General features: G+C 35.1%; 1 long non-coding RNA gene across 2 annotated transcripts in view; it reads left to right on the top strand.

Annotated features, from left to right (window-relative positions):
• The window catches only part of LOC119876199, a 38,455-nt gene that overhangs the window by 16,523 nt on the left and 10,257 nt on the right, over positions 1-11,675 (top strand). The gene's annotated exons all lie outside the window — the stretch shown is intronic.

Raw genomic sequence — 11,675 nt, 5'->3', positions numbered from 1 at the left:
GGCCTTTTCTTGACTATGTCACATTTTCTCTAGAATCTCATTTTATAATCTAGTTTCAGCTTGTGTTCTGTAATTATCCATCCACTAATAATATTGTCTGTATGATAAACGTAGAAATATGAAATTAACATCTAATTTTTAGTTTGATAGAGATTTTATGTATAAGTAGTAGTGGAATAAAAAATTCCAAACTGAATATTGCCTGTAGTAAAATATTGGAATACAAAAGAAAAAAAAAAGAAAGGAATACAAAAGAGATCCTCTGTGTGCAGAGGGATAAAAAATATGATCATTTTTATTTCACTTACTGGAAACTATGAAATCAGTAAAACCTTGGGAAATTGAGTTTTCTCTAAAAATGATTTCACAAGAATTTTTCCAGGCCACTGACAATGTGTGAGGTGAATCTGCACATCTATTTTGCATTTATGACCCAAATTGTTTCTTCTAATTCAGACTGTAATAGTGGGGACTCTATATGGAAGATTCATGTGATTGTAATGTGAGGCTAAAATAAATTATAAAAGGTTATCTATTCTTATTCCTTCTTCTCACTTTGGTTGGACCATTCAAGGTGGATGGAGTTTAAAGGCTATTAAAGAAAGTTCACAGTCTTTTACTAACTCCATCAACCTCTCACCTTGCTGTTTGCTCTCTTCTAAATTTATATTAGCTCTCTATTGCAGGAAGCTCATAGGTGAGTGAGAGCAGCAAGAAAACTTGAAAAAATATCCTATGAGGAGAGTGGAAGGAATTTTAGCTAACTGGGAGAAGCATAAGTGGTTTCGGAGAGATATGAAACAAAAGAAGAGTAGACATCTGTCTTGTCAGAGTTACATATGATGATGGATAAAAATTGCAGGAAGGTGAATTTCAGGAGTATACTAAGAATAACTTTATAGCAATCATTTTGAGTGTTTACCATAACTTCAGGTGTTAATGTAGAAGGACGATGTATGTGAACCTCAGGGAATTTGAATAGCTATACAAATTGAATCAGAGCTAGTACTCAAAACCAAGTCTATGTCAAGGCCAATGAGTATGGCATTGTACCCACCTTATGATGCTCAGAATTTTAATCAACCACCACCCCTACATCTCTGCATAGGAGAAAACTGAGTCTCAGATTGAGAAGGGAACTTACCTAAATTTACATGTAAAACAGTTTGTAATAGTATACAGCTCATATAAATGCAAAGTTATTGATATGACTCTGTTTGCCAAAGTGGGCTGAATTATAGATGGAAAATTCAGAGGTCACTTTATCACACGTAAAGCTCCCTTCTATAGCTTGCTTGACAAATGGTTATTCAGCTAGAGCTTAAAAATTCAACCTAGGGAATATTCCCTTCCATGTTTGGTGGTAAGCATTATCATGTGGAACCAGAAAACTTTCCCTCTTTCTGGTCCAACTGCTACTCCAGAGCAATATTGAATAAATTTGCCTCTTTTGAAAGGTTGTATCTCCATATTCTGAAGATGTCTCAATTAGTAGAGTGACCTCACTATGCTTTAATTGCTTGGGTTTTTGTTGTTGCTGCTGATGTTTTTGTTTGTTCAGTTTATAGTTGGAAAGGTTACGATTCAAGTAATTATTAGAATAGGAGTACAAATCTTGGGAAGCTTTATTAGTTTGTGAACTTTTCCTATGCAAAATAGAAATGAAACATTAGAAAGAAAGTGGATTAGGAGAAATTCAACTTCATAAATAGTGATGTGGGAGGTGAACAGTGCTGCCTTTTTACCACCAGAGGTCTTCAAAGGACCTATAATGGCTGCCTCTCCACAGAGGAGTGTTCTGTAGCCTTATGGCTTACCACTTCTCCTAGATAAAATTCAGGCAAAGAAAACCTAATGAAAAAAAAAAAACCAAACCTTCAAATGCAGAATAGTTAAAATATATATAATTTTATATTTAGTATTGATTCATTGTTTAATCATTTTAGTTTGTTAGGGAGCTTCTGATGCTAATTGCAAGGATTAAAAACTTCTTATCAATATTACATAAAAGAAAAATTCACTATCATTTACATTGTTGACATATATTTATGCATATGTTATGCATATATTATAAATATGTAAAAATTCTGATTTTTGCCTTTAAATTTTAAGGTTAAGAGACAATGTATGTTAATTCCTTGGCTTATTCAAAATCATTGGAAAGCAAAACCAAGCAAAAGATTTGCATCAATTTAGAAAAAAACAACTTGCCTACATAATTTGAGTAACAATTGTCTAATTTCATAGGTCCTTGTATTTTTTCATGTGACTTATTTAATTGAATATTACTGAAAGCCTATTATATGCCTGTAGTTTTACTAAAAGATAGCATACATAAAAATTGCAATCACACATGATCACTGTTCTCAAGGAATTTATGATTTACTGCAAGAAAGAAGGCAAAGAATTATAATCAACTTTATAAATGCTACATTTGAAAGATGATTAATAGTAAGGGCTAGGAGGCCCCAGAAGTGGTAACTAAGAAAGAATCAGAGAAGATTCACCTAAGAGCAGACATGTGAACTAGGTGTGGAGGACAGAAAGGCAGGTATAGTGAAAGGTGCAGAGAGGAAGGCAATGTTTTATGAAAGAGAAGGAATGTGAAGGGAGCAAAGAAAAGCCCTGAGCCAGAAGGGGATACAGCCTATCAGGAATGATCACAAGTGGATGGGGGAATTTGCCTGGACCGCTAACATAAGCTAAGAGTTTTGCTTGCTATACATGAAATGAAATCAGTAAATACAGCCTTGATTATTTTATATTGAGGTGAGGAAAAAGGTAAGGTTGAAATATTCTTGTTATCAGTTGTTTTAATACTTAACCATATGAAAATAGAGTTTCCCTAACTGGTGTCCAAACCACATTAAAAAAAAAACCAAACAAACCATGCAATGATCTGAAAAACAATTAAAAATGGGAGTGGATTATAAAAATAAAAATCTCATATTTTCTCGCAAACTTCTTGTCCCCTCTCTTTCCTTCTTTATTGTTTTTGTTGTTGTTTTGTTTGTTTCCCCTTTCCTCTTGCAGTAGCTTGGCACATTGAATTTTTTTTTTTTAAACTAGTGAGAAGGGACAGTAGAGAATGAGGCATGTCTTAGTTGGAGGAAGAGGAACACTGAATAATATGGGTGTATTCAATGAAATGTTTGTGTGTTTGGTGCTTTTGTAAGGCAGGAAACAAGGGAGTATTACAAAACTATTAAAAATGGGAAAAAAAAAACCAATACAATGATACACTTAATTATATTTTATGGCCCTTACAGTACTGCCCAAAGGGAGTTAACACAAGTCAACCATTATGTTCATAGACATTTGCCAGTGTTCCAGTAACACGGCTGCTCTTGTCTTCCATCTTGATAGCATCCGTGTGTTAGAGAAAGAAAAAGTAAGATTCTGGATTTTGAGCTTTGGTTTCCCGTTCTCTGCAGGATGGAGTCTGAGTCTCCATTTAAATTTGTATGGGAAATGAAACAGACTGGAAACTTCTAACTGGTCTCCTTCCCTCCCATCTGATTTTCTTCCTCCTGATTGGACTGCTCTCTGAGTCCATGGTCTAACTCATGTGCAGGGTCTGGGAGACCACTCGTGATCAATCTTCATCCACCACCCCAGCCTTCTCTTTCCTGGCTCAGTCATACCAAACTTCTCCCATTTTCCATGACTTGGCATTTTAGGGAAACCTCAGGCCTTAGCACAAGCTGTTCCCTCAGTCTGAGGTTACATCCCCTTCCTCCGTGCTGGTTTGTGTCTGTCTATACAACAAGACAATTGGCACACTTGAAATTACAATATAACAAAAATACTCATTTCTTTGACAGCCATTATATCTTTGGACCTCTGACTCTCGACTAAGCTGTGAATGCAAGGCCCTTCTGTTTCTATGCAGGACCCAGGACAGTGCCCAGAAATAGTTGGCATTGAATAGATTTGTGTTGGCTCAGTGAATGGAGGAAGAGCTTCAGGGGAAGAAATATCTATTGAAATAATTATAAGTGTCAGGACTATTTAGGTCTTTTTTTCATACTAAAGGAGGACAGGTTAACTTCAGATTAAGGTGTTTTAATATAAATAATTCATGCAATATTAGTTTATTATTATCCTGAATGTTTTATATTTTGTTTCATATTTAAATCTAAAAAAATAGATTTCTCATTCCTCAAACGTTGTCCATGAAATGGTGTTTGGAACAAATTTGTACTAGATTTACTTAAGACAATTGCTTTTATCTTCGTCTTCTCACTTAAAGCTCTTTTCTTCAAAGGGAAATACCTTTCTCCTTACTAAAAGTATTACTGAATTAAGCACCATTGAAGGGAGGGTAATGGCTATCTCCAGCAGGCTCTTGAGTCTTGTTAACACTTGAGATGAAAAGCAGAAGAAGGTTATCTGTTTCTTCGGATATGCTTCAAGCCATGAAAACACAGATTCAGACTGAGCATGTTTGATCTCTTGGCACCTCTTTTCAGAGGAAGCCAATTCTGTCCACTTTGTTCCTTGAGGTACAGCAGTGGGTGATTACGTGGACTAAACATGCAACAGAGGAGTCAAAGCACAGCTCTGTGATGGTTACTTTCACTACTAGGACCTTGAAATAGACTTGTGTTCTTTTTAGTATTACTCTACCTGTTAACCAGTATTTTTTGAAGAATCTCATTAGTTGACTCTGCACTGGGGTTGTTGATGTTGAACGTTGGCAACCTTTTTCTCTACTAAAAAGGAAGTTGGTGTAGTATCCACCTCCTCTAGTTCTTCCTTCACACCTAACCTGACATTTATTAAGAATACATTTTAAAATCTTGAAGTACTTATACTTGGTCAGGGTTTTCTATTCACAAGAAAAAAATATATAAAAGAGCGCTGTAAGAAAATGAGTCAGTACTGCATTGAGTTTCATTGTTATTGAAGAAAACCTTTACATTTGAATTTCTTTCCTATGGCACGATTTATTTTTAAGGAATCCTTAGATCTTGTATGACTTATTTCTAAGGGATTTTTAGATCTACAGAATGATTTTTAATTACCTACATCTGGGATCAGCAAGCTACTACTGGCACCACCAAATCAAGCCTGTCATCTGACTTTGTCAATACATTTTATTAGAATAGAGCCACTCCCATTTATCTGTGGTCGCTTTTGTACTGCAACAGAATTGGATGGTAGCAGCAGAAACTGTGTAGCCTACAAAATCTAATATATTTATTTTTTTTCTGGGTCCGGAAAAACTTCGCCAATCCCTGATTTTAAGTGATGCTACTTAGCGCAATTTTATTGGCTTATATAATGTTATTATTTATCATTTATTCTTAGATAATGCCGAAACAGGTTATATGTTACATATTAAACCTTTTACAACATACATTTAAAAAGGAAATGGAGGGCAGCTCGGGTGGCTCAGTGGTTTAGCACTGCCTTCAGCCCAGGGCCTGATCCTGGAGACCTGGGATCAAGTCCCACGTCAGGCTCCCTGCATGGAGCCTGCTTCTCCCTCTGCCTGTGTCTCTGCTTCTCTTTCTCAGTCTGTGTCCCTCATGAATAACTAAATAAAATCTTTAAAATAATAAAAAATAAAAAGGAAATGGAAATTTTAATTGTGCATTAAAGACAAAAAGGTAAAATATATAGGAATCTTTTATAGGATAAAGGGAACATTGACAAAAGATGAAATAAAATAATGAGCAGAACGAATAAAAATATTTTTTATAAGTAACTATCAATATGTTGAATAACTTGTTTTTAAATTTTCTTATCATGCCATTGTTTACTATCAATTTCTCGGAAAAAAACATTTTAAGCAGAACAGAGTTAATACTACCTGCAAAAATTCATGTACTTCATCTATTTTAAGACAGAGAAATTCTACCAAGGTCAATTAAGATAATTTTCCCCTTCTTAAGTTATAACATTGTTATTTGTGTCATTTGTACTGCAGTTCCCAGTAATTAAAACAGCAGGTTACAGATGGATTATTTCGGCATGGGCACACTCATTGTCTTGCCCTCCAGTTAGATGGACATTGTCTTACGTAGGCACTGCCCATTGTCCCCAGGCAAGACTCTCTTAGATTGTCCTTGGAGGAGGAAATTAGCCTAAATAAATTTTTTATTTGTCTCATAAGTCTTTGAAAGAAACTATATTAGTGACTGCCAGCTAAGTTGCTCCAAACAGGAAAAACAATTCAATAATCTTATGCTTTTGATATCAACCTGACATAAAGTAAAAAAGAAAGAGGTTCTGTTATTTAAGAGAAGATTTCAAAAGAGTTTCTTTGAAGTGCATATTTACTTGTAAAGTAAGCTTTTTTTTTTTTTAGGTTGACTGAAAGAAATCACATTCCCTTGAAAATTCTCTAGTTAATGTACTCCATAGCAAGACCTGCCTAAAATGTGGCAGTTAGGAAATATTTAAAGAGGAAAGAAAGGATGAGAAAGTTTCAAAACAACATGCTCATTTGTTTTTGGAATGGAAAGGCATGTTTTTGGCAGAGTACCAAATGCCTACTTATCTACTTATTTAGGTCTATGCAGAATTTGTAGGAAGATGTTAACACATATATATTGCATGTATCCCTTAGATAATCCAATGTGTTTACTCCATTCTATAATCAGAAAACTGTTTTCCCCCCAAGCAACTGAATACTCTGTTAAGATGTTTTGGTGTGTGATGGAATATCGTAAGTTAAGTCTTGTGATTCCTATCTAAAATGTGTGGTTTCAATCATATATCAGCATGTTGGAGTTTTATAAGTGCTTAGCACTGTTCTGAATTCCTTTAGAAGTTCCCTGTGTTGAGAACTTCAGAAGATTTAATCAGCTGCCTTGGTTTTAATACAAATCTCTTTTTTAATTTATGGTTTTCCTCTTGGATAGCAGAAGCTGTTTTATGACTACCTGTTTTTCTTGCCGCTTGTCCTCTGCACTATCAGTATCCTACCTATCATTTCAGATCAAGTTCAAGCCCCATCACATTGATGAAGACTGTATTGATCATACAGCCTGACAGGTATCTTCTATCTCTGCTCTCTCATAACATTTATTACCAATTCCACTCAGAGGCTTTCTATCCTACTGTCTTGTATTGCCCTTCCCTTTAGTAAAGGTCTTATATATCCTATTGCATGATAAGCTGTCAGGCAAAGTGATTGACTCTTAAACTTTAGTGTTCCTTACATGGTCTCTTGCATATCCTGCTTACTCAAAAATGACTGAAAAGACATTTTCTTTCTTTTGTCTTCCTTTCTTTCCTTCTAAAGATTTTATTTATTTACTTGAGAGAAAGAGTGAGAGAGAGTATGAGCAGGGGGAGGAGCAGAGGGCAAAGCAGACTCCCTGCTGGGTGGGGAGCCCCCCCCCCCCCCAGTTGGGCTCATTCCTGGGACTCCAGGATCATGACCTGAGCTGAAAGTAGACACTTAATCAACTGACCCACGCAAGTGCCTCTAAAAGACATTGTCATACAAGATATGATATTTTTGGATAGTTACCTTTTTAAGATTAAGATTATACCCGTGTTTCTCTATAATGACAGTTGTGGTAATTAGGAGGTGACTAAATTGTTATCACTTATGGAACTAGAAAAAGAAATCTCTTCCAAATCATGATTGATTGCTCATGAATTAAATACTCCACAAAAGATAGTTTTATACAATATCAAACCTATGAGTAATTCTGTCTTTGTCTATCATTTTTATGGCACTGTGATAGAGCCTTATTAGCCTAAACTCTGGTATGTAACTTTTTTTTTTTTTTTTAGAGCGATGTTGGAATATATTTCTCCTTTGAAGGAAACACTCAACTGTGAGAGAAATCCTGTTTGCAGCTAGAAAAGATGAGGAAGTATTCAGATCAATATATATTTATCTCTCACAAGCAGAAGTTTAAAATCAATGTAGTAATAAATACTAGAAGTTGTATAATGTTTTGAATAAAAAATGGGAGGGCAATAGGAAAATATTTTTAGCCTATCTCTAAACTTATCAGTGTTTTTAAGTTTCAAATTTTAAAATTATTTTTGAAGAACCTAAATTAGGCCTCATCTAAAGAAGACAGTAATTACTGATTTAAGATGAAGCCTAATACAGCATGATAGAAAGCATGTTAGTCTTTATGCTTTATTGTATGAAGCATATGAATCATTATGAATTAGAATTTATTCATCATTATGGATCATTATGAATTAGTATTTAGCAAGTACCCACCCCTTTGCCGGAGGTGCTAATGGATTACACAGACTGTCCCTTGTATTCCTCACTTACAACTCAATGGAGTGGGTTCTGCATTGATATCCCATTGTTACATATCAAAGAACTGCAGTGTAGAAAGATGGTGTAATATTTGTCCAAGATCATACAACTAAGAAGTCATGGAGCCAGGAGACAATGGTAGTGTATCTATTTTTTTCATCCCATGTTGCCTTTCATAAGAACTTGTTACCAACTTTTAGCACTCTTGTTTATCAAAATCCCCCAGAGAGTTTATCCCTTAATCCCTCTTTCTCTGTTTTTTTGGTTGTTTGTTTGTTTGTTTTTATGAAAAGGAAATGTAAGAATAAGAATATACTTCAAATTACCTTCAAAGAACTTTCTACATGTAGCCTTCGGAAAAAAGCAGGATTTGCCATTTAACAGAAATTGTAACTTTTTAAGATGTATGGCATTTCCAACTCACGTTCAGTGTGTTCTCCATTTGACCTCTGAGTCCTTGCCTGTTGTATTTTCATTTACCTTGCCTTTTTTTCATTTTTAGAAAAACAATATCCCTTTAATGGATTTTCTTTTAGGGTTGAAACTCAGTTCAATAGTAATCGGCCTCTTGGAGCTGCAAGAGACCTTCAGGCAAAATTTTACTTCAAACCAGCATTTTACTGATGGGTAAAAAACTGACATTCAGTGAAGTGACATGATTTATCTAGACTATGGGAGGGACCCATGTCTCCTAATTCTCAACTCAGTGGAATTCTGTGGTACAATGGATCTTAATGAGACATTCAGAGATCAAGCAATTGTGAAGCTGATTGACGATTTCTTGGAGGGGAGGATTTAGTGACCAGGTTGACTTGGAGCTGTCATTACTAATTAATTGTTTGAAATGATATTTTTAATATGAAGGTCATGAAAAATTAAAAGATAGCATGGGATGTATGAGAGTAGATATTACTATACTTTAATACAGGCTTTTCTAGCCTCCTTTCCTGTCACTGTTCTGTGGTTCATTCTACAAGTCGGTGTATACTTCAGGCCTCTGTGATTTAGCCCCTCATGCTTCTTTTTCTGGAATTCCTTTCCATATCTTGTCTTGAAATTTTCTGTTTATTCTCCCTTTCAAAGGTCTTAACCACATCCATGCATTCCCTTGACCTTGGCAGAACTAATCCCCTACTTTCTGTGCTCTTATAGAAATCACTACCTATGTTAGTACTTTATTTATTTATTTATTTATTTATTTATTTATTTATTTATTTATGGTTTTATTTATTTATTCATGAGAGACACAGAGAGGCAGCAACATAGGCAGAGGGAGAAGCAGGTTCCCTGCAGAGAGCCTGACACAGGACTTGATCCCAGGATCCTGTGGTCATAATCTGAGCCAAAAGGCAGATGCTCAACCACTGAGTCACCCAGGTATCCCTTATATTATTGCCATTATTTCTTATCTTTCTTCCTTTAGACTGGAAGCTCCTTGAACGCAAGATTCTGTCCTAATCACCCTAGTGTTCCACATAACAGCGTGATGCTTGACACACAGTGGGGGATGCAAACACATTCCTCTTGAATGACTTCTTTGCAAATCATGATCATTCAAAGACAATGCCCCACCCAAAAAAATAAAGTCTAAAAATTAGGGCTATAAATGAGATCATATGATCTGATTGTTATCACAAGATTTGCTCTCCTTACTAGTTATCTGGTCACCAAGTTTGAATCTAATGCTTTATTTTCAGTGGTCTGGGTTTTGTGTTCTTTTTTAGTAATTGGGGACCTATAAATCTCTATCATAATTTCTTGCCTGATTACCATTGTAGCTAGCAACATTTATTTAGCTGTCTGTTGACGCTAGAATAAGCCTCTGATTGCTCCTTCTAACTTGACATAAGAAATTAAGTCAATGACAAGTATAAGTTATAGGCCTTTGTATCATTTCAATTTTGGTAGACCCAAGGTTTAATATAGTACTACACACCTAGATAGAATATATCTATTACAAAAATATAACTGCTTATCTTTATAAAATGAATTCGTAGGCAAATGCTTTCTATAAAGCTGTGTTTTTGTCTTCACTACTGTTAAAGATGAAAAAGACAAACTTCAGCTGCAGAATATTAATTCAGTAGGTAATATTTGTTCATCAACATAAATGTGTTCATCAATATACCCCCAAACCTTAGGCATGGTAAATAAGACACTGGATTCCTAGAACTGGTGTCTTCTGGTTCACAGGTAGAGTTATATAATATACAGCTGTTGGTGACTCATCACAGATACTGGCTAGCGAGTTTATTCTCTACTTGTTGGAAAAGCAAAAATGCAATGATGTGTGTGTGTGTGTGTGTGTGTGATCTGAGTAAACAAATTTTGAACACATGTAATGCTGATTTGTCAGTTTCCAATTCATTAATGGGGAGCTTTTGTTTTCCCAATAACTAAAATCTGAAACACCTGGAACTATGTTTATACTGGGCTTGATCAACCTTATTTATATAAGAAATTATAGTTGTATAATTTGTGACTGAAACCATGCTTAGCTGGTATAAATTAGCTACTTCCTTAGAGATTCCCAAATTGTGCAGGAGAGAGGTGTTGAAGTGACCCAGAATCTAGGGGTCTTTAAATGGAATTTCTAATAGATCTGCTATTTTTCTCTGTCATATCAGCAAAGTAATCTACCATTTCAACAGCCTTGGTGGAGATCAAATTGTTATGGAGTAGATTTAGATTTGATTTCACTCTCTTTATCTTCATCCTACTTCACTGACCAAGGCCCAAATTGTTATGTATTTGTGCATTTTCATATAACTGAGTTAGAGTTATCCTACCCTAAATGTTTTGATTAATATACTACATGTGATATTTCTTCCTTCCTTTCTTTTTTTTTTAATGATGAAGTATTTCTCTGACAAATTATCACTTGTATTCAGGGTAAATGCAAATGATATAGCTAATTAAACACTACTACAAAATGCACCAACTTCATTTCCAGTTTATTTGGTGTATTACTACATTTCTTTGGTAGAAATTCCACCTGCTGTTTTGAGAAAACAAGTTTCATGAATACTTCCAAAACAAATTCCTGCTTATAATGGAAAATGTGTTTCAAAATGTCCCCAGCTTACCAGGTTATTGTACACAGGTCTTTCAGTTCTTTCTTTCTAGCTCCTTCTATTGACTGTGAAGCTTTTTTTTTTTTTCATATAAAACATGAGATGTTACATTGCTTTTACTGAAACATCATGGAAATCAAGGAAATAAAGTGTCATAGAACAGGTTCTCCAGTGGACAGACCCTGAGATTCTGAGATTTACATGCTGGATGCTTATTGGGGATTACTCTTAGGAATAACTAGGAAATGTTATTGGAGCAATATTGAGCAGATTAACAAGGTGAGATATGAAGCAGTTGCAACTGTGGCTTCAGACAATCCTAGAGAAAGCCCTCCATCTGGAAATGGTCCTTCAGA

This window comes from Canis lupus, chromosome 4 (genome assembly GCF_011100685.1).
Source record: "Canis lupus familiaris isolate Mischka breed German Shepherd chromosome 4, alternate assembly UU_Cfam_GSD_1.0, whole genome shotgun sequence".
Lineage (NCBI taxonomy): Eukaryota > Metazoa > Chordata > Mammalia > Carnivora > Canidae > Canis > Canis lupus.
The sequence above is the reverse complement of the archived record's forward strand: the minus strand, read 5'-3'. Positions and strand labels throughout refer to the sequence as shown.